Source organism: Acinonyx jubatus, chromosome A1 (genome assembly GCF_027475565.1).
Source record: "Acinonyx jubatus isolate Ajub_Pintada_27869175 chromosome A1, VMU_Ajub_asm_v1.0, whole genome shotgun sequence".
Classification (NCBI taxonomy): Eukaryota; Metazoa; Chordata; class Mammalia; order Carnivora; family Felidae; genus Acinonyx; species Acinonyx jubatus.
The window spans coordinates 150,083,122-150,106,420 of record NC_069380.1 but is presented as its reverse complement, the minus strand read 5'-3'; the positions used below and the strand labels follow the sequence as shown (position 1 = coordinate 150,106,420).

General features: G+C 35.9%; 1 long non-coding RNA gene across 1 annotated transcript in view; it reads left to right on the top strand.

The window, feature by feature from the left end:
- The window catches only part of LOC128316099 (uncharacterized), a 149,084-nt gene extending 126,127 nt beyond the window's left edge, over positions 1-22,957 (top strand). Inside the window, exons 2-4 of the long non-coding RNA XR_008299605.1 lie at positions 3,619-3,762; positions 13,164-13,386; positions 22,716-22,957. This is a non-coding gene — a long non-coding RNA (uncharacterized LOC128316099). The remainder of the gene's footprint in view (positions 1-3,618; positions 3,763-13,163; positions 13,387-22,715) is intronic.
- The last annotated feature ends 342 nt before the right edge of the window (positions 22,958-23,299 follow it).

Below are 23,299 nucleotides of genomic sequence, written 5' to 3'. Positions count from 1 at the left end.
ACACAGAATTATGAAAGCATTCAGAGGCAGATATCCCTTTGAGAGAAAATTACTTTTTTTCTTTTAAAAAAGGAAGATGGTTTTGAATTCTCAGCAAGGAGTCACCATCTCAATTAAAAATAGTTCTGAATAGGGGCTTAAAAGCTGCTAGTTCATTTCATTTATATTTTGGCCATTAGAAGTGTATAACAGATAGAAATTAAAGTGATGGCAACTCAGTTTGAGTTCTGTTTAGTAATATTAAAGGATAAGAGAAAAATTGTTTCTCAAATACAGTGTTCTATTTTTTACTTTACATGTAATATTTGAATCTCTCGTTACCAGTTATGTAATCAAAGAATCAAAAACCCAAACTGGTTTTGGAGCTAGTATACCTGATTTATTAGATGGTACTTTATACGTGCAGTGAGAGGAAGATTGTATTCTTGTAAGTCCTCAGAGTGAAAATGTTTTATGAACATTTTCCATACAGGCTGGTTTTTACCTGTGTGAGGAGAGCAAAGATGTCTTCTGTTTTTATTTATCTAATATGACTCACTGTTTGAAACTGATCAAGACAGCCAGATTGTGGCAAACAGAGCCTTTTAGTAATTGTTCTTTATGAGTGTTCACTATTTCAGGGAGACACCCATGTGCTTATGTGTGCAGTTCCCTTTAATATTAAAATGTAATAATCAGCACTCTAAAAATATCATTTGTTACTCCCATGAATACTAATAACCACGTTATTAAAGATGTTTAGGGCCCTACATTGTGGAGCTTAGAAGTTCAAGTTCACCCAGGGATGCCAATGCACTGTAGTGCCGTTTTTCCCTTGCAGGAACTTAGTTAGGAGGTGATTCATCTTGTTGTCTGTCTGAATAGTATACCCTAAGATAGTTTAATGCCAAACTGCACAACCAAAGATGATAGCTCTAAAAAGTGTTAGCATTAAAATGAGCTATCTTTTAGATAATTACTGAACTCTACCAAACTATTTAAAAATACATTCCTATGTTTGGAAAACAAAGTAATTCTGATTTCAGGACTTAAGCAGAAAATGAAACCACCCTGAATAACATTAGATTCTGGGTATTTTATGGTATTAGGTATCTAATAGTGACACATTTCATTATTAATATTTGCAAACATCAATAGCAGAATCTTCTTACAGTGAAGATAAACGTCTCACAGTGGAAGAATACATTTCTGAAAAGTGCAAGGGACGGAAGGCAGCACATAGTGGAATATGAAGGACTAGTGAAGACAGTTACAGTAACAGCATGTGTTCTGTTAAGGGAGGACCAGGGAGAAACTGGGAACCTAAGAGGAAGATGGAGGTCACTGGTTTTAAGAGAAGCAAAGGAAATGAGAGTGTCCACATTCACGTTCGAAACAAAAGTTTATTAATAGGAGCTAGGTATGATGAGAAAAACATTATCACTAATTGTTTCTTGCACAAACTCAAGTGTAAGTTTTGGCCATGGAGAATGTATGTAGCCTCCTAAGTCGTGTGCAGTAAAGCAAACTCAGTTCCTTATATGACTGTTTTTCTTGAAAAACAAATCGCTGTTTGTGTCTAATGCCATTTCTTATTTGCATTTTTGAGTTGGCATTTTTTTCGGACAAGGGAACACGGCTTTTTTGTGCATGCTTATGGTCAAACTGATATACACAGAGAATAAAGTGGTAGTGATGTAAATAGTCTTCAGTTATCATATACTGCTACCAACATCACATATGAAAAGATGTGTTCAAGAAAAAAATCCTTTCCCTGTAATCCTACTTAAAAAGTTGCCCCATTATCAGAAGTGAGACAGTATCCTTCTTCAAAGAAAGAGTTTATTTATTCTGTACTAAATAAAGATAAAGTGTGTTGAGGTTTTTTGCCTTCATCGTAGTTAGCACTTATACTTTCATGTTCATTTGATAACTGGGGAAATGTGAGTTCAACTTCAATCCAACATGTGTTTTGGATTTCTACTTAATTAAGTTTCTTTTAAAAAATACCTACACAGTATAGTTGAAAAATAATATTCATTTATTTAATTAAATGTCAAAATGCCTTTATATGCATCATAACTTCTCCTTGAGGAACTGGGTTGTAATAAGAACTTACAAATGTTTGATCCTTTACAGTTTACTATAACCTTTGTAGAACTAGTAAAGGCTAGTAAAGACTAGTAAAAAGATAGTGATAATAATAATGTTCTAAGTTCTCAGATCTGCTAAAAAAGGCCAAAATGCTCCTAAATACCAACTAACGGAAGGCTGTTTTGAATGGAATGATTATGCCAGAATTCCATTGCTCTTTTGTCCAGGAGTGAACAGTTAAGTTTGCTCTATCTCTCAGATTCAGATCATGTACTCTTAGATTGCACAAACTCCTATGAGGAAATGGTGGCGATAATACCAAGTCTGGAACTAGAAATATGAGTTATATCCTGTACAAATGTCTTGTACCAAGTGTGTTTTCAATATGAATGTTCTCTATCTGATGTGATTGTTTTTTCTCCGTTTCTTCTGAAAGCTTGTATGTGGGTACATCTGTATACACAAATGGATATCATATGAGAACATGTTCTCGCCGCATTTGAGAGTATAGTTAACTAGACGAAGGGGCTTTTTAAATAAATGGGCATAATTTATTGACCTTCTTGTTAAAGAGAAGTCTAATGGTGTTAATATTGAACATTTAATTTCCAAAAAAGGCTTAACATTTTGAACAACATCAAAAGACCTGCACATACTTTTGATACATATTGTAAAGGACTGGGATATATTTGCGTTCCAGGGGCTGAGCTAGGACCTGCATGCTAGTTTCTGAGGACGTTTGTGAGCCTGTTCATTTTGCCCTTGGCTGACTCAGTTCTGGGCACAGTGTGGGACAGATATTTGAATGAGATTGCCTTGGGAGAGTCCCCATCATTAAAATAGTCTTGATTGGATAGCTTGTAAACAAACTTGTACATTCCAAAAGCAAAGGAGCGCAAACATTTTTCCCTCCACATGATTATAATGAGGTTTATTAGTAAGGGGAATTTGTGAAGAAATTTTCTGTTTTGAAATGGAATAAATAGAATTTTATCATATCTGGGAATAGGTGTCCTTTCAATACATCTCAGATGCGTTTTGCATATCCTCAAGACTGATATGTTAGCTTTCCTTTAGCAGAAGAGTATTCTGCTATGCCTTTTCTTGCCCAGTTGACTTAGCAATTCCTATGAATTGATGTCTCAATTTACTGCTCAGTCACAATTTATCTAAAACCCCCTTGTACCAGGTTTGCCATACAGAGCGATGCCATCCAAGGATAAGAATTCTCTTACGTGGGGCTCAGTTTCCTGTCACCTAGTGATGCAATGAGAAACAGAGAAAAAGTGTTTGCAAACATTACCTCCTTCCCTTAGTGTGACAGTGACAGAATGGTGAATAGTCCACATGTGTGATTTGCATTAAAAAAAATATCTGCTTGGTCCCAAATGCATGGACAGATGTATTTCATACGATTAAAGTGTTGAAAAGTGTGTCTTTTAGCCTTGCATTTTATTTTTCTAATCTTTTTTTTTTTATGTGCAATAAGCTGATAAATATTCTAGCCAGGTTTTTTTTTTTATTCTTTTTGCTTTTCTTTTGTAGCTTTTGACTGACATCTATTCACTTCAAGGGTGATTTTCCTGTTGGCAAGAGGCAGAACAGACACACCAAGCATCACCTTCAGGAACAAGCAATTTAAGTACTATAATGAGATGGGTCTTTTCAGAGTCTATAATTGGTGACAAGGTATGGCAGCTTCATATCAGACAAAGATGTACAACACAGAGCTTATTAATGAGGATGGAGCGTCACACTCAAGGAAGCTTCCTATGACTATGAGACAGAAGAATATAACAGATAGTGTAGGTTGTTGCTAAGTCCAATATCTCCAATTTGCATCATAAAACCTTTATGTAAGCCAATTCAAGCTAATCCAGAATGGGATATTTTTCCCCTTTAGAATTCACTAGGGTAGCCAGCAATCCATCACGTTGGATCCCAGCCCTCACAGACAACAGCAGTAATCATCTAAACTTGCAGATATACTCAATTTAATTGGGTTAGTTTAGTAACCTTTCTTGTATTAGAGCCAACTTGCAAAGAGATATAATATTTTCACAGTTATGAAGACATAGCAGCTGGCCATAGTAAGATTTGATTGTGGATCAAGAAATCAGATTTTCATCAAGTTAAGAACTCTTCATGGAAATATATGTGGAATAAATGATAAAGTAAAATGATTAACAAGGAGACCTACAAAGATATTGGCAAGGCATACAGAACCTGCCTTACTGATAATGCTGAAATCTGTTACTCAGCTTACTCTGATAGTTTTTACTAATATTAGGGGGGAGACATTAATTTTGAATAAAACTAAAAGATTAAAAAGGACATATTGAAATGATATTATAATATTTAGAAGTTCTATGAAACTGTGAGATGTTCAAATTAGTTTGTAAAGACTAATTCATGAAGCTTTATGCAATTTTCCAGAAATAGTAACAATGTCTTTTTTTTGACATTCTTAAACACTTAAAGTTTAGTAAATATGTTTTATACAGTGAAATACAGTTTCAGGGGAAGTCAAAAATAACCCAGGTGTTGAGTTTCTTGTGTTTGGTTCTGAAGAATGATACTTTTTCTTTTGTGAACAATAGAAAAGTAGCTAGAACATAAATACCTCTTCTTAAATGTAACATAGGGACCTATTTGGATGAGGTACATGACCAAGATGCTGAAGAACAAAGCCCTGTACGATCCCCTCACCATCTGCAGCATATTAACAGATTTCTGTGATGAACTGTTTATAGTGTAATTACAAAGAAATACAAGATTAAAATAAAACAGAATGAAAGCTAACGGGTTCTCCAACTTAAAATATCCCTTTCCTGGTTATCAAGCACTATTTGCAGAGAAAGGCACCTTCATTTCAGTGTGTACTGCTTTGAGGGGGGTCTCTCTGTTTATAATTATGGACCCTTTATTCTGTTAAAGGATTCTCCCTCAGATTGTCACTCTGTAGTCATGTTTCTAGGGAGTTCATGAATTTTCCAAGTAATTAGAATATTTCTTGAAGTCCAAATTTGGCCTTCCTTGACAATAAGCTAGAAATCATAGCTCAGTAAAACTTTGAGAATCATTTAAAAGTACAGTTGTATGTTGATGAAAATGTTCAGGACCACATTTTGAACTAGCAGTGATTGCATGGTTATTACTACTAATGCATTACATATGACAAGTTAGGAGAAGCTAGAAGCATTTCCTTCTGGGCATCAGGACTAGGGAAGAAGAGTCCCAGGAGTCAGAGACTAGCTTCTCCTGTGTGGTCAGGGGCAGGTCAGGGCTAATAAATTAGAATTACAGGTTCTATGCTGGATGGAAAGGCCTGCCTTGTTTCATTCCCTTCATCTGAACTTTGTTCTTACCCTCAGGACTGTGTGAATGGTTTGGTTCTAACCCAAATCCTGATCAAAACACTAGATTAAGTTTACTTTCTGCCTGATTCAGCATTTGTAAAGTGAGGAAGTAAAAGAAAAGGAGGGGGATTCATATGATTTATTAAGACCATCCCGTATCTTAGGTGATATATTTAAAATAAATGCACAAATGTGCCTGGGTGGCTCAGCTGGTTGAGCATCGGACTCTTGATTTTGGCTCAGGTCTTGATCTCATAGTATGTGAGGTTAAGCCCTCATCGGGCTCTGTGGGTGGAACCTGTCTGGGATTCTCTCTCTCTTCCTCAACCCCTCCCTGCTCGCTCACTCGCTCTTTCTCAAAAATAGACATAAACACGTTAAAAAAATTAAAATAAGTGCTACAGGATTTGATATGACATTGAAATTTCTAATTTAGTGAGTCTGGGTATTAAATTTATATTTCATATGCCTGTTACACTTGTTTCCCACTTTCTTTTCTGAGTAGATAGATAAAACCCTGAGTTGTAATGACTCAAATTTAAATCTTCCTTCCTTCCTTCCTTCCTTCCTTCCTTCCTTCCTTCCTTCCTTCCTTCCTTCCTTCCTTCCTTCCTTCCTTCCTTCCTTCCTTTCATGTTTCATTATTTATTTTTGAGAGAGAGAGACAGAGTGCGAGCAGGAGAGGAGCAGAGAGAGACACACACACAGAATCCAAAGCAGGCTCCAGGCTCCTGGCTGTGAGCCGTCAGCACAAAGCCCAATGCAGGGCTCAGACTCAGAGACTGAGATCGTGACCTGAGCCGAAGTCGGTGCTCAACCAACTGAGCCACTCAGGCGCCCCTCAGATTTAAATCCTGAGATCTCCTTTTACTGTTCCACTGTTCCCAGAAACAACTTTGTATACAACCAAAGATGCAGCAGCAAAGTATGTTGATGAGAGGGTGGACTTTGATATTAGGCAGTCCTGAGGTCAAACACAGGTAAGCCATGCGGCTCCATCCCTTTTTAGGGTTAGCATCATACACCTCTCTGCTTGTCTGAGCTTCCCATTTCTGATTTATAGGCACAAGTAATGATGTTCATTTTGTAGGACCAGTTTAGTGTTCAGAAATAATACATGTGAAGTGTCTATCTTGGGAACTAGTGTGTATTACATGCACAGTGGATATTATTGCTGTTACCATTTCTACTGTTAGTATATGGGGCCAAGGTCTCTGGGGAAAGGATATTTTCTGGGTGAGGACTTGTATGGGATCTTGTGATAGATTGTCTTTTTCAAATTTCTTGCTCTTATGGCAAACTGTGTTTATGCCTTTTCTCCAAGTGATTCATTCGCATCTTGCCTGGCCACCTGCTTGTAACCTCGCCACTCTTTCATTAAGTGTTCAGTAATAAAAATAAGATGACAGTTTGCAACTTCCAAGTGTGGTGACTCAGCCCTCAGCTCTGCTTGTTAAATCACCTACTTTTCCCTCACTTTATGCAGCAGGACCTAGGGAACAAGGACGTTAGGTCATGTAAACTGTTTTTTTTTTTTTTTCTTATCCTGAAAATCAAAAGCAGAAAATATTTCTCAACATATCTTACCTTTTCTGTGAAACAATGTTTACAAAAAATAAAAGGGGAATTTAAGTACCCATAAATTATTATTAATATCAAAACTCAAGTATATTTTCAGTCTAATAAAGAAGCATTTAGCTACTAGTCCAGGACTATTGTAGATGTAGGTTTTATAACCTTTATCAAAACAGTTAAAGTTATTTCAGTAATAAAACATGATAGAAATATGAGGAATTTGAATTTAAAAGGCTCTTTTAAAAAGAGTCTAATATAAAGGGAAGGAAAGGGCTAGGAAGGTAACCACAAATGCCAATGATGATTGTTTTTGGTTAGATGAAGATCTTTTATAAAACAGATCCTTTAAAATGAATGAAGACATATTTCATCCTGTTATTTTTTTCTGACAGGTGTCATTTTTCCAGGGCAAATGTTTGACTATCTTAGATGCTTTTAGAAAGTAACAGCTGCTAATAATTTCTGAAGTTTGAAACCGATAACCACAGTCCATCAGGTGTTGAGTTGAAACTTCTTTCGTAATTGTTGGCACTTTAGATTCTTCTGTCCCTCTGAGCGAACATTTTTGCAGAAATCCAAATAACACGTTATCACTGGCTGAAAATAATTTGAAGTTGGAGTTTTTAAGACCTACCTATCTATGAAGCTATCCCACTTGCTCAACTTTCAAGAGCAAAGAAAACTTTTAAATATTTATCAAACATTTAAGTCTTAAGTCTTGAAATATTTTTTTCTTGTGTCAGGCAACTTATTTTCTGTAATACTCTGTTTATGTCAGTGCTCATGAAGAAATGTTTTGGCTCCTTGATCGTCCTATGCTGTGTAACTTTTTTTTAGTAACTTTTTTGTTTCCAGAAATCTGGAGAATACTCCTTCTTATGTATGAGAAGATGAAAACAAATGTAATTAATTGCTCCCTTTGCTTCCCATTTATTCCTTCTTCAAGTGAATGTTGTCCTCTCCCTGGGCATTTTCCCTCATGAGCAATAAGTAACCTAGAAAATGAGGTGTCTTGAGTCTCATTCTGTAAAGAGCGATTAAACCTTGCTGACCCCAAAGGAACTGGCAGGTACACCCCTAGAAAGAACGTTGCTGACAGCTCTTCGGTGGCAATAGCAAGCACATGTGTTGTCTTGATTTGTAAAGGGTTTTAATGTCATCAATAGTAATTCAGCAAAGAGAGAGTTGTAAAATGCAGCTCAAAATGTAGCAAATTGCATCATTGTTAGTGCTTTAGAATTTTAAAATATCTGCGGCAGATGGTAGAGTGCTAGGAGCAATGTCTTGCTTTAGTGTCTAGGAAAAGTTGATGTCATCATAAACCCTAGCGTGATTGTGGCTTCTTTGGCCTGCTGGAAAAAGTTGTTATTTATTTTCCTTCAAATAATAATTTGCTTTTAAAAATATTTAGCAGAGTATCAAGAAATCAGGATTTCTCAGAAGTGGTGCACTTTCCAAAGATATGAACGAATATTATATAGTATCCTTAGAAATAAGGAGATGTTTTGAAACACCTTAATAGAGGCTTTTTTTTTTTCTTATTGACAGACAACTTTTCTGCTATACGATGGCCAGTCTGGTTTTAAATGTCCTAAATAAGGAAGCTATTTCTAAAATTTCACAATTTTTTAGTAATGTACAAGCTTGTCAAATGTTGATTCTGGTAGTGTCATCAAATATTGGCTACTTTTATCCCATTATTTACAAATGGTAGAATCGAACTCCTCGTGATTTACCCAAGAACATACACTTGTAATAAGGCCACCAGGGATCTCTTCTTTTTCTTCAACTTAGATTTTTGTTTTGCACTTTTACAATGCACTGAAGTGTCAAAAGATTAATAAACTAATTGATATTTATGGCAAGTACAAAAACTTCTTAAGTTGAAATTGGTAATTATCTGTGCAATAATTCTCCCTATCAATCTTCTAGAGCCTTGAAGAAGCTAAGAAATGGGTTGCCTTATTTTTGAGAATCATCCAAAACTCTAAATGAAGAATAGGATAAAACGATATTCTCTTTTTTTAGAAGGAGCAAATATGACATTAAAAAAAACCCACAATACTCAAAATAGGAAACATTTCACTGACAATATTATATACAAATGGCCTTGGGTTATAAATGATGGTGGCTACTAGGACAGGTTTTAAAGCCAATCTATTTGGGATGGAATCTTAGTACTACAGGATTTAAGCATATTTCTTTTTTTAAATTTTTATTTCAATTCCAGTTAGTTTAACATACAGTTTATGTTAGCTTCAGATGTACCTTAGTGATTCAGCACTTCATACATCACCCAATGTTCATCACAGCAGCACAGTCCTTAACCCCCATTTCCTATTTCATCCATATCCCTACCTACCTCCCCTCTGGAATTAAGAGTTCTGTAGAGTTAAGAGTCTGTTTCTTGACTTGTCTCCCTCTCTTTTTTTCCCTTTTGCTAAGTATGTTTCTTAATCTGTCTTTTGCCATGGTTTTCTCATCTGTAAAATGGAGTTACATATTCCAAAATACTGTTGTGAAGATTAAATGGGTTAATAATGTAAAACACTTTTAAAACTCTCCAGCAAATAGCAAGCTTATAACAAATTCAACTGCTCTTATTATTATCTATTAAACTTAGTGCATCGTAGAGTGACCATTTTTCAGGAAGACAGCAGGCACTGGCTGACAGGAGCAGGAATGCATAGGTAATTATGAGGAAAGCTACCTAGGGCAAAGAATTAGGAGAAAAACAGGTTCCAAAGCAGGTTACAAAAGAGGTGCTCCAAAAATCATTTTCTACTTTATCTGTTATTATGGAAATTACCCCAAAACAGACAGAATTAACTGTCTTCAGTTTCCCTCTTAACTTGTGCTTTCAGTTCCCTTCAAGCTTCTCTACCTTAGTTTCATTCTGTTTATGTGGATACATATTTTTCCTTAAGATTATGCTGGGAAGACTTACTCCAATTGAGACTACTAAGAAAAAATGGTAACAGAAGAATAAGGACACCCACCCTATTGGCTTTTCTATCTTGTGCTCAGTCTCTCTTGATAAGACTACAAGGAGAAAAGTTAATGTTGTGGGGGACAAGAGAGAAGGATTTTCATTCTGTCTTGTAACATCACAAAAGTCTAAGATGGGGTCGACTTCACTTTTTTCTCACAGTTCAGCTTGACTCCTGGTACCAAGGGACTAGGTTAGAATTTTTACTAAGTGTTGCACCAAGCCCCCAACCCCCACCACTCTCTTGCTTCTCAAAGGCCCTACACCCTGTGTGCCTCTGCTGTTCATGGAAAGCTAAGGGAGAAAGTAAACAACGAAACAGTCAATACAAAGGCAGAGCATGTTGCTAGGCATGCTAGAGGAATATTTCCAGAGATCTTTTATTCTGAACCTCAGTACTTGTTACCTGAGTCACCAGTCTGTACAGATTGTTTTCTTTTGATAGAACATTTTGACCTTTATCTTACCCTCTTTATAGTTATATGTAAAATTAGTTGTCAGGATCCAGCATTCTTTAGTCCTTACCTACTGATTGTTACTTTATGATCAAGGACAAAGGTACTGATGCTGCTAGCTGATGTCCCTGCCATGTATCTGTCACTCCTGACATTAACCTTTCTGACTGTAACTCTTGAAAAATAGTATTTCGTTTTTGAGGGTCATCTTCTTTTGCAGATTGAATCCTCAGTGTGTATGAAAAAAGTCTTTCTCCCCTACCTTTGTCTATCACTCAGGATAGCTCTCTAACCACAAGCTACAAGAGAAATGTGTTAGGCCATGACTCATTCTTACATGGGCTCACAAGTGTGGCATATCAAGTCAGAAGTAAAAAATATTGTTAAAGTCACCCAAATAAGATAGTATAGTTCCCATATGAACTGAGTATAATTTTGTTACCCGGTTTTTCCTGTGCCAAAGAAAAACTACAAGGACAGAGTTTTTTCCAGTGACCTCACATCCTTGGTGGACATTCAGATGCCACGCTATTCTAGGAAATACCTCTCATTCATTCCATTCTTGTAAATGAAAAAAATTGGGGTCCTTTTTGTCATCTTCTCTATAACTCAAATGTAGATGGACACCTTAGACTGCCAATTTCTGTGTTCTTCTTTGTTGATACACAATAAATGTTGCTTGTTTATTTTCCTTTGGAGCTAATAAATGAAACATATGGTATATGTTAAATGTAGGGGGGTTTTGATAAGTCTTCTTTTCCTGTGCTAGAAGATTGTTAAGATAGCAGAATTCTTATAACACAACTACATGTATCAATTCAATGATCACTTGCAAAACTAGTCCCTAGCCTCCACTCTTGGCACCTATTTGCTATGCATTATGTTTTTATTGACCACTTTCAACTAATTGTCAGAAGACGGTGAAAATAAAAGGCAGGACAAATGTATTGCTACATAACCCTGAATCTTGTAAAAGAAGCCAGATTTTATGAAATGAGTGTGTCTAGGAATAATCCCATATTGCCTTCTTTCCAAACTGAGCTCTGATTTTTCCCCCCAGGGACATACACAAATCCTCATTTCCAGAGGGAATTCTAATTAGACTATTTAAATGCCTGGCATCTCCCTCTTAACTGTCATTAACCAGGAGAAGCCTTTGACTCAGGCTTTCCAGTCAGTAGAAGTAAATGACCTCTGTCCTGGACTTTGAGAGGAATGGAGTTTTATCTTTCACATGCTCTTTTCTTACGGAATTCAATAAATAACCCTCAGACACCTGTGGCTACCATAGTGCCACTATGAGAGAACCAACTTTTGAGTGAGGCCCATGATATAGAAGGTAGGTTGAAAAAACAAACAAATATGAGTTCTTGATAGTGTCATTGAACCCCTGTCATATGGCACCTTGAATACACTCTAGCTCCAGTTGTGTGTGGTAATAAATTTCCTCAAAAAAGAATACGCTTATCTTAAGCAGTAGGTAATGTTGAAACACTATATGGTACACTTGAAACTAATATTTTATTGTATGTTGACTATACTGGAATTAAAATAAACTAATTTAAAACGTTTACTTGAAATATATTCTTGAATTGGAAATATCAGCCATTTTAAGCAAAGTTGTATAATTTCATACATTGAAAGTTACAGGGAACAATTATTGGAATTATAAACCAAAACACTGACCATTGGATGTATTGAAGAGTTAGACCAGTTTTTTTGTTTTTTAAATATAAATTTCCAGAATATTGTTAATTATTTGATATAGTTTGACTTTTAGCTGATTTTCTTTTCTGTAACGTTATCATATTCAAAACACTTTTTACATATAATCAGTCATGATTTACTATTTCCAGTTTCAGGTAGGAATGAAATTTTAAATGGAATTACTATGTATTTCTCTTTCAAAATAAGTAAAACACTATTACACCATAGATTAATGTATATGATAAGGCAAATCATATATTTTATGATATGACATGGCTCTTCTTTTTCCAATATGACATAATTCTAATGTCATAGCACATATAGTATGGCTAGATTACAAAATGATTCACATTATTGCCAAGAAAAGAGTATTTAAAAAAAACTTCCCTGTTTCAGTACAGGTTTTCTTCCAAATATATTTTTTCTTTAACATTGTAATCAAACATAAACATTTCTAAGTGACCAACATTTGATAGGCCCTGGAGAGGCAAAAAATTGAGTCATGATCCCTTCCTATAAAAAGCTTTTTCCTAGCTGTGTAAAAAAAAAAAATGGATATAACGTTAAAGTACAGTAGAGCTAAGGACCAAAGCAGGGCAAGAGATAGCAAGTGCTATTGTCATTGCGGTTTCTACAGACCAGGCTGCCACTCCCCAGACACCAGAGAGGTAGTTATAATCTACCTGCATTCTTGAGTATACTGTCCCAGGTATGTCCATGGATCATAGACATCAACATCACCTAGGAGCTTGTTAGTAATGGGGACTCTCAGGCTCTGTCCTGGATCTACTCAATCACAGTCTTCATTAACAAAATCCTCAGATGATTTACACCTGAGCATGGTAAAGTTTGAGAAACACTGTATACAGAGTATGAAAGAAAGATTTTAATCACTGTTTTCCCATTTTTTTTTCTGAGTTAGCTGTTTATAATTCATTAATGCCAGCCTTAATATATGTACAGATTCCTTATTTTGCTAAAGCATTGTTGATGTTTTTTGTGCAGGATGAGTCTGCGAGATGTCCATTACACAACCACGATGTCAGAGTAGGAGGGCTTCCGCAGAGTTCTCATCCCCGGGATCACCCATGGATTTCCTCTTGATTGTCTTCAGTTGGACTGCAAGGCTTTATGGGAAAAAAGAATGAGCACTTGACAGGCGTCCTGGTTTCTCATCTCAGTTTGGGCACCAAATAGCAGCATGATCTCAATGAAATAATTATTCCAGGTAATATTTCTTCTCCATAAAGGATATGGAATTATCATTAAGTCTTCTTTAAGCTCTGAAACTTAATAATTTGTTTTCAGATTTCATACATTAGAAGATAAAAGATAGGAGACCAATACTACTTAGCCTTCCATGAGGTTTTTCTGAGAAAAAGAATGTGGAGGAATCGGTACTATGTGTGGAGTATGCATGAAAGCAGATTGCTATTGGGGTAAAAACAAGAAAATGCTGAGATCTCAATGCCATGTTGTTATTTAAAGGGACTTTTTGCTTACTTTAAAATACAAAACAGATTTTTTACCTTCAACAGCCAACTTTGAAATAGTGTACATATTTCTTATATAAGCTAAACATTGTTGGTATGATTCCTAAAGAAGAATACTAATGAGTTCAACCTTGCCCTATATACTTATTTTCTTATTTCTGTCTTTGACCTAATTTCCTCGCACTTTTTTCTCTTATTTGGAGTTGTGTAGTGGCTTCTTAAATTAAATGCATTGCCTTAAAAAATTCATAAAGTAAATGATTATTGAGGGTCACTTACGGGCAAGGCAATGCTAATCTCCATTGGACATTTAAAGAAATACAACAAGTCTATGATGTTAACACTTTGGAGTAACAGAATTGTATAATTAAAGTTATGAATTCAGGGACACTATTGAGGAAACCCTTGACTGCATATCAGGCATTTTGTATGGTGGGTGTGGTCCCTGCATGACCTCATTTAATCCTCATGACAATGCCACGAAGCAGGTACTGTTATTTCTGTTTAACAGAGGAAATATCTGATATTTAGGGAATTAAGTTATTTACCAAATGCTACTGAGCTTCTGATTCAAAGCCTAGTCTGTTATACTCATGTCATGTTAGAAGAGGTTTTCTGACCTTGAAAAGTGTATTGAAATAAGAAAATAATGGAGCATTTAAAAAAGAAGCAAACAAAACAAGTAAAAGGCTACAGTAGTGGTCCAGCAAATACATGCTTGAGCCACCATATTATGAGTTGAATTATGTTCCCTCCAAAAAGGTACATTGAAGTCCTAACCCCAGTACCTCAGAATGTGGTCTTATTCAGAAGTAGGGTCACTGCAGATGTAATTAATTAAAATGAGGTCATACTGGACTAGAATGGGCCACTAACCCAATATGAAGGATGTCCTTTTAAGAAGATGGTCATGTGCACAGTAACATGCAGTAACATGTGACTACAAAGGTAGAGATTAGCATTGCACCAAGCCAAGAAACCCTAAAGATTGTCAACAAATGACCAGCAGCTAGGAAGAGTTAGGGAGGGATTCTCCCAAGGGCTTCTGAAGGAGTGTGGCCCAGCCAACACCATGATTTTGGACTTCTAGCCTCCAGACCTGTGAGATGTAAATTTCTCTTATTTTTAAGCAACCCAGTTTGTGGTACTTTGTTACAGAAGCCCTGAGAAGTGAAGACACATGACAATAGAAATTGGAAACAGGAACAAAAAGAAAGGCATACAAGTTATAGTAAAAAAAAAAAAAAAAATGGTGGATACAGGATATCAATAACTATGCAAAGGCAAGCCAGAAAAGATTCAGAAGTCTTGAACTTGGAAGGCCAGAGAATATAGAAAATAGTGCTATCTTTGCACACTGAAAGTTAAGAGATTTTTAGAATTGAGTGAAGAACAGAGTAGAGAAAGGGTCTGTGGATAATAACAGTAGAACAGATTTTAAGGAAAGAGAATAATAATTAAAACACAATTAAGAAGACAGGAATTGTGCCCAAAGGAGATTAGAGTTGTGTTAACAGTGTGCATGATCAGAATGATAAAAACTGGAGTATATAGTGATATGCTTTTTATGTTCAAGGCACTTTATAGATGCTATTACTAATCTTCACAAGGGCACCATAAGGTGTATTAAAGATGAGTAACTTCACCAGATCCACTTCCCTTGAAAAGTAACAGTTGAAGCTAGAAAGTGAATGCTTAGTCATTAGCATTTCCTGTTTTCTCTTTCAGGTAGATATGATCTTATATGGTATTGACTTGTTGTCACTGAGAGACTTGAGCAGAATAATGTGTATAACTTGTAAGCTGAGCCTCAAAGAGGCAGGTTCCTCCACACCTTCTTTGCTGTTTTGCTAGATGGATACAAGACTCTGGAGCTGGGGTTGGCAAACTATGGTCCATTGACCAGACCGTCTCTCCTGCATGTTCTGTAAAGAGTTTGGTTGGAATGTAGCCATGCCAGTTCACTTACATAGCGCCTATGGCTGTTCTGTGCTACAACGGGGAGTGGAGTTTCAACAGAGGTCTGGCTTGTAAAGGTGAGCATATTTACTATCTGGCCCTTTACAAAAGAAGTTTATCAATCTCTGCCCTAGAAATTAGCAGTCAAAACCTGGAAGAAGCCTGGGTCCCCAAAGCACTGAAAAGAGCTGCCATTAACATGAACCCAAACTTCGTAGACCATTATGTGCACCCCGAATAAAAGACCTTATTTATTAAGTTTCAGAGTTTATTTGTGACAAGTTTATTTTATCCTTACTAATGCATTCATTTACAGATAAAATAAAGAGTAAGCCCGAAAAATTAAATCACTTAGCCACAAATACATTAGTAAATGAAAAGGATAGGATTTGAATGCAGGTCTGCGTGACTCTAGAGTCTGTACTGTTTCTCGAAGTTCAGAGCAATCATCTATGGATATTGAGTTCATGGAGATTTTTATTTTCTTCTTTGCATTCTCCTGCATTTTTTGCTAATAGCTTTAGAAATACAGTTCATAAGCCAACACGTTCACACTTTAAAAATACACATTTTAGTGGTTTTTAGTATGTTCACAAATGTGCACAACCATCACCATTATCTAGTTTTAGAGCATTTTCAGTAATCTAAAAAAAAAATCCCCTTAGCAGTGCCTTCCTATTTTCTGGTCCTCTTATTAGCTAGGAACTACTAATTGTCAATTCTATTAATAATGGAACAATGATGAATTTACCCATTATAGAAATTTTATATAAATGGAATAACATGATATGTGGCCTTTTGTGACTGACTTCTTTACCTTATTATAATATCTTTAAGGTTTTTATGTGGTGTGCCATATATCAGTACTTCATTCTTTTTTATTGATAAATAATACTCAGTTGTATGGATATATCACATTTTGTTTATCCATTAAGCATTTGGGTTATTTGCACTTTTTAGCTTAAGAGTAATGTGCTATGAACATTTGTGAACCAGTTTTGTGTGAACATACACTTTCATTCTCTTGGGTATATACCTAAGAGTAGAATTGCTTGATTGCATGGTAACTATTTTTAACATTTCAAACAACTGCCAAACTGTTTTTCAAGGTGGCTGCATTATTTTATAATCCTCCCAACAATGTTTGAGGATTTTAATTTCTCTACTTTTTCGTCAACACTTGTTTTTGTCTTTTTTATTCTAGCCATCTTTCTGGATGCATAGTGATATCTCATTGTGGTTTTTATTTTTATTTCTCTAATGACTAATGATGTTGAATATATTTTCATTTGCTTATTGGCCATTTGTATATCTTCTTTGGAGAAATGTCTATTCAAATTCACTGCCAATTTTAAATCTGGGTTATTTGTCTCTTGTTGAGTTGTAAGGGTTCCTTATATATTCTGGATACAAGTCCCTTATCAGATACATGATTTAAAAATATGTTCTCAGATTTTATGGGAGATTTTCTTGTTTTTGTTTTGTTTTGTTTGTTTTTTTACTTTTTGATGGTGTCCTTTGCATCAAAAAAGTTTTTTATTTGGTGAAGGTCAATGTATCTACTTTTACTTTCACTTTTGGTGTCATATTCAAGAAAACATTGTGTCATCCAAAATCATGAGGATTTACATCTCTGCTTTTCTCTAAAAATCTTACAGTTTTAGCTCTTACTTTCAAGCCTATTATCACTTTTGACTTAATTTTTGTATGTGGTATGATGTGTAGGGGTCCAACCTTACTCTTTTGAGTGCACGTTTGGGCATGTAAATGCCCAGTTGTACCAGCACCATTTATTGCGAAGATTTCATACATTCTTCTACTTTTAATTAACATGTATTATTAGTTTTATGACTTAAAACACAAAGTATCATAAAAATTATGCCAAACACTTTTCAAAATTAAATTTAAATGTATGTAGAAGGATAATGATATGTCACAAAAATTAAAGGCAGGAAACTGATTCCAGGAAAATTGGGAAGACTAATCCTCATATGCAAAATGAAAGTCAAAGAACTTAGAGAAAAGATAGACACACCTTTGGGAGAGGAACCTCAAAGGCTGCCTTTGTTTCATTTAAGGATAAGTATGTGAATGACGTGCATGTAAAAGCAATGAACATGACTGTCTTTTCAAGAACTTTAGTGATGAGAGAGAATCGGAGTTCAAAGGAAAAATAGAGGTAGAAGGAAGATTCTTACACTGTAGAGGAACACGTGTTTTGGAAAAACAGGAGTCATTAGGAAAACAGGATGCAGGATAAAGAGGGAATAACGGATAAAAAGAGATGTGAGAGAAAGGGTGTGTATTACGTCATAGATTGGAGTAGAGGTATAGTCTGTGTTTGTAAGAAAGAAAGCAAGGTAAGAAGACAAAAGAAAAATGGAGTGATAGGTAGAGAAACTGAAAAAGGCAGAAGGGAAGGTATAGGAAGAGTAAGGGGGGTGGAGGGGAGAAGGTATGCAGTGAGAATAGATGGATCAAGAGCCAAAAAGGACAAGTTCTTTAATAAAGAAAATCCCCCATCCCTGACATGGCATTCTCGTGTGATCATTAAGTCCAAGTTTGTAAACTTGATAAGCTCTTGTTGGCCGATTCACCTGTATGCAAGAAGTAACAAGTAATAGTTCATCCTAGATACGTATTTTGCTCTTACACTGAGAGTTAATCAAAACAAACAAAAAAAATGACTCCTCTGAAAATCTAGACATCCAACAATCCTGAGCCTGTATCGAGGAATAGCGACGGTCACTGAGGGGTACAGTTGAGTTGGGCCTTTAGAGAGAAAATCTGCTTCATGGTTTGCCTCTGGTGCTTACCACTCCCATATAGGTGTGGGGTAAAATCAATAGTTAATAAATGAAAAAGCAGATAATTATAAGCAGAGATTATATGAGGACACATGATTCTCTTATTCATTTATTAATATTTAGCTTCACAGTTGAAAAGGAGTGACACATGCTTATTTAATGAAACCTGTAACATAGAAGGCAAATTACTAATAAACAGCCAGATCTGCCTTTATTGTGGTTAGGAATTAAGGACATTTTACCCAACAATTGTAACCCATGAATGGGCCTTGAGGTGGGGGCAAGATAAATACAAATATGTTTTAAAACTAGAGTACTTTCACCTCTTCTCACCTTCTCTTCTCTCTGATAATGAGCAAAGAATATGATATATAAAATCTAACATTGTCTAATTCACAGCAGACAAACTGGTACAAATGTCTATTGCAACTTCACATTCCTTAGATTTTGACAAAATAAGTATATTTTCATATAATATTACTTCTGAGTGTTTCAACGTAAGCCTGTTACAACGTTATCGATCCTATCTTTTTACACAAGGCAGGCAATGAATGACCCTGATGTGTGTAAGTTTACAACTATCATTATAAGACTTCTGAACAATTCCTTAAAACTGCTCATCTAAAAGTTTAAAGAAGTCATTAATGCTTTCTCACTGTGTCTCAAAATTTTCATTTCAGAGGTAGTGTAAGTTCTTTTTTTCCATCTAATCACATGCCAGCATTCTAGCCACTAGAAGGAATAGATTGGGACTTTGCTGCTTTTATTTATATAATGCTTATGAAATTAAAAAAAAAACTGTTTCATGCGTTTATGAGTTTTAAAGTGCTCACTGTGGATGCTGCCCTACATAGTTGTCTCTAGAAAAGTACACACACGAGAAAGGTGTCCTACTCCCCTTTGACCTGTACTGTAGAAACAGTCTCATCAACAGAATGGAATATTTAGGAGGGGGAATCAAAAACTTGCCAGATTTCTTTCTCTTTGCCTCAGCATCATGTATATTCTAGCCGTTCTGGTGTTTTGTGGCCTAGCTCTATTAGTTCACTCTACTCTGTGGGACCACCCACAAATTGTCTGGTTTGTCTTTTGATCTCAAATGTGTCCCTTTTTTATAATCTCCCATCTGATCAATTTGGGGGATGTTGAGAACAAACGCACTGGATGCCAGCAAACCTCATTTTCTGAGTATTTCTAACTTATAATCAATATACCGTTGGCACATGGGAGCAGATATTCTGAATTTTCACATTGCTTTTTAGTCACGTATCCCCATCAAGAATGGGTAGACCTACATTTTTCAGCTACGCTCTCCAAAAACACATAAATAGCAAGCTGTTCCTTCGCATGATTCTGTATAATACAGTATCAGTAACAATAAAGGAAAGAAGAAAACCACTTTCGTATTAAAGGAATTTTTTTTTACAGTTTTTACTCTAGTTGATTCCAAAGATAAACATTAAAAAGAGAAATTTAAATACAACACATACACAAACAAAATATTTGTTTCCTGCCTTCCTCTCTACCAACCATTACCCATGATGCAGTAGGAAGGGGAAGACCATTAAACCACAGATTTAATCATGTTTGGTGCTTGAAGCAGCTATTACTGTGGAACTGTCATCATCTCTGTTAATACTTTCTGTTGTGTCATTTTTACCTTCACCCCGGAATATAATTGGATACTTGAACATATTTGTGTTATTATTGAGGTTGTTTTGGGGGATGAGTGATATAATGTCACTTAATTACTAGTTTTAAAACATCAGGCTAGCTTTGTCTATCAACTTCATATCCATAGATACCACTAAGATTTTAGTCAGCTGGTACTGATGATTGTGACAAATAAGCAGGAATGGTTAACTTCTGAGAGGTCAGGTGTGAAATTATGGCAAAATCTCACTTCAAAGCATGTTGAAAAATTTAATCATGAAAATTCCCTTACAGGGGTACCTGGGTGGTTTAGTGGGTTGGGCATCAGAGTCTTGATTTTGATGTCAGGGTCGTGGAATCGAGCCCTGCATTGGGGTCAATGCTGAACATGGAGCCTGCTTCAGATTCTCACTCTCTGTCTCTCTCCCCCTGCTCCTTTCCCCCATTCACACGCTTTCTCTCTAGATATATAAAAATAAAAAAAAGAAAATTGTCTTACATGAGACTTGCTTCTAATGTAATTTACTTTGTCACAGTTGCATCCCAGTATTCTAGAACAAAAACTCCATTTCTCCAAATTTCTCTCTCTCTCCCATCTTTCCTTTTTTTCCCCCTTTACTACTACATACCACTCTTGCTTTCTTACTCATTTGGATCAGTATCCACCTATCTTAGGTTGATAGAAAAACTGTTTAATAGAGTCTGAATAAATTAATTCAGAGTCTTTACCAATATTTTTAAAATAACAGTTCAGATGTTTCTGGAATTTTGAAAGAAAGAGATTATGAAACACTCCCCCTTTTATTTTTAGAGAGAAGTTAAAATCTGAAATCTGGAAACATTTGTCATATTCCAAAAAAATGTAACAAAAATTCTTTTTCTCCAATTTCAAAACGGAATCTCAATATGCCTTAACATAGGAACTGCATTTGTACGACTAGATACTAAATATTTTAAAGTGTTTCAGCCACTGTTTTTTTTGACTTGGAGAAGTGAAATCACTATGCTATTAGATCAATAAATTATTTTACTGCATTTAAATTATTAGAATTAATTGCTGTTAAATCCATCAGCATTATTTACCTTCAGCAGCTTAGCATCATAGAAAGATACTGCAGTCTTGGTTCCCTTAGCCAACAAGATGACAATCAAAGGCATAATCCTAAATTGACTTTCAGAGTGCAAGAAATTTACTGATCTAAAAATTTACCAGAGGGAGACCAGCACATCTGCCCCTATAGGAAATGATTTTTGCATAGTAAGTGTTGATCTGCATAACCATATGATCATCTCAAGTGCTGATTACCAAATCTGAATCATCATTACTTAGCAAACTTCTATAAATACACATGGCACCATGTAATATATTCAGCTGTGCTAAATTAATGACAAAGTCCTTACCCCAAGGAGCTTGGGGTCTAAAAACAAAGAATGACACAAAAGACAAAAATGTAGAGCACCCTGAGTTGGGGGAAATTTTCAGTGAAATAAATTCAATGAAGGATTTTTATGCTTTGTGGCAAAGGAGGAATTAAAGATCCGTTTAGTTTGCCTTTTGGACTGTTCTCACTTCAAGTTACGTGCTGGCCTGCAAAAGAACTCTAACATTTGAATCTCTGGATTTCTCAGGAATTTAAGACATATATTTCTAACTGCATTTTTTTTTTTTATATCTTAACATGAATATATTTAAATACCATCAAGTCAGTTGTGTCCAAAAACTGAACTCATTATCTCTTTTTCACTGTTTTCTTATTTCTTAAATCAGCTCCTGCTTTGGTTAAAGGTGCTGTCTTCTCCCATTGATTACTAAAGACATTTCAGAGGTACTGTTGTCACTATTCCCTCATCTGCCATCAAACCCTGCAGAGTGCCAAGTTGATGCTCCATTGGCACCTCCTTAGTCCTAATCCACATCTTCGTTTTTACTTTAAATGGTCATTGGTGATCTCCAATCACTTTCTACTTCAATATATCCTTCAAGTCACTCTTTGAGAACCAATCTTAGCCAGTCTTGGTCTGAACCTTGATGGCTCTGACTGTAAAGGTAGCACTGCTCCCGGCGGCATTCCTGGCCTTTGCCAGCCTGCCACAGACCCCTCTTTCCATCCTTACTTCCTACTAATTCCTACTCTTCATATCTTAAAACTATCACCTCATTCAGGCTTTGCACTTATTTATGATACTCCAGTCATTTTGTACATCTGTGTAGATAATTTGTACCTTCTCTATTGTTTCAGACCTAGGAGGAAAAATGTTCTTATGAAACTTTCTCAAGTAGCTGAGGAGGAATAAATATTTTCCTACATATATGTAGCTGCATACTTTAATTGAATTTGTTTTTATCTAGTGGATATCAGTTGGCTCCCTGCCCAACAATGTCGCCCTTACAATGTCAAGAGCACCCAGAACTTTCTGTCAAGTTCCACCTCTTTTCTCAGTTTAGGGGCATTAACACTTCTATGTGCTTTAGGTGTAGATTTTCTGTTCCTTGAGGTAGCCGTGATTATTTAAAAAGTGAGTGTGTAACCCCATCAAATTGACGATTTATTAAATTCATGCATTTTGCCAAGACACTGAGGATTTTCTTCTTATTTGGTTGATGCTATAATGCCTGACATTTCTTCATCTCTGTGTTCTACCAGACAGGATGAAGGTCATGGTCATTAGAGCCCGCCTTGAGGAAGGAAAGGTAAGAGATTTATTTAGTGACACATTTTGATTTCTTTATCCAGCTACTTCCAAAATTGATACCATTCATGGACTGTTGTGTTATGTGAATTCATTACTTTTTTGCTTAAACCAGTCAGAGTTGGGTTTTATAATCATCTGTCAAGAATGCTTCCAAAAGAAATGCTTAGGGTATAGGAGATTGGACCACATGACCTGGAGTTCCCCTTCAACCTCTTAGCATTTTTATGAATCTATTAACTTTAAATTGTCCAAGAGTATTCAGTGCTGCAAAGTTGACTATGATGGCAAACACAGTGGGGAAAAATGGTTTCCCATAAATGGTTTCCTGGAACAGTTGTAACAAAGTACCACAAATTGGTGGCTTAAAACAACAAAAACATATTATCTCACAATTCTGGAGGCTAAAATTCTGAAATCAAGGTGCACCAGGACCATGCTACCTCTGAAGGCTCTAGGGAGGAATCACTTCCATCCCTTTCTCTTAGCCTCTGTGGATGACTGGCAGTCTTTGGAGTTTCTTGCCTTACATCGGCAC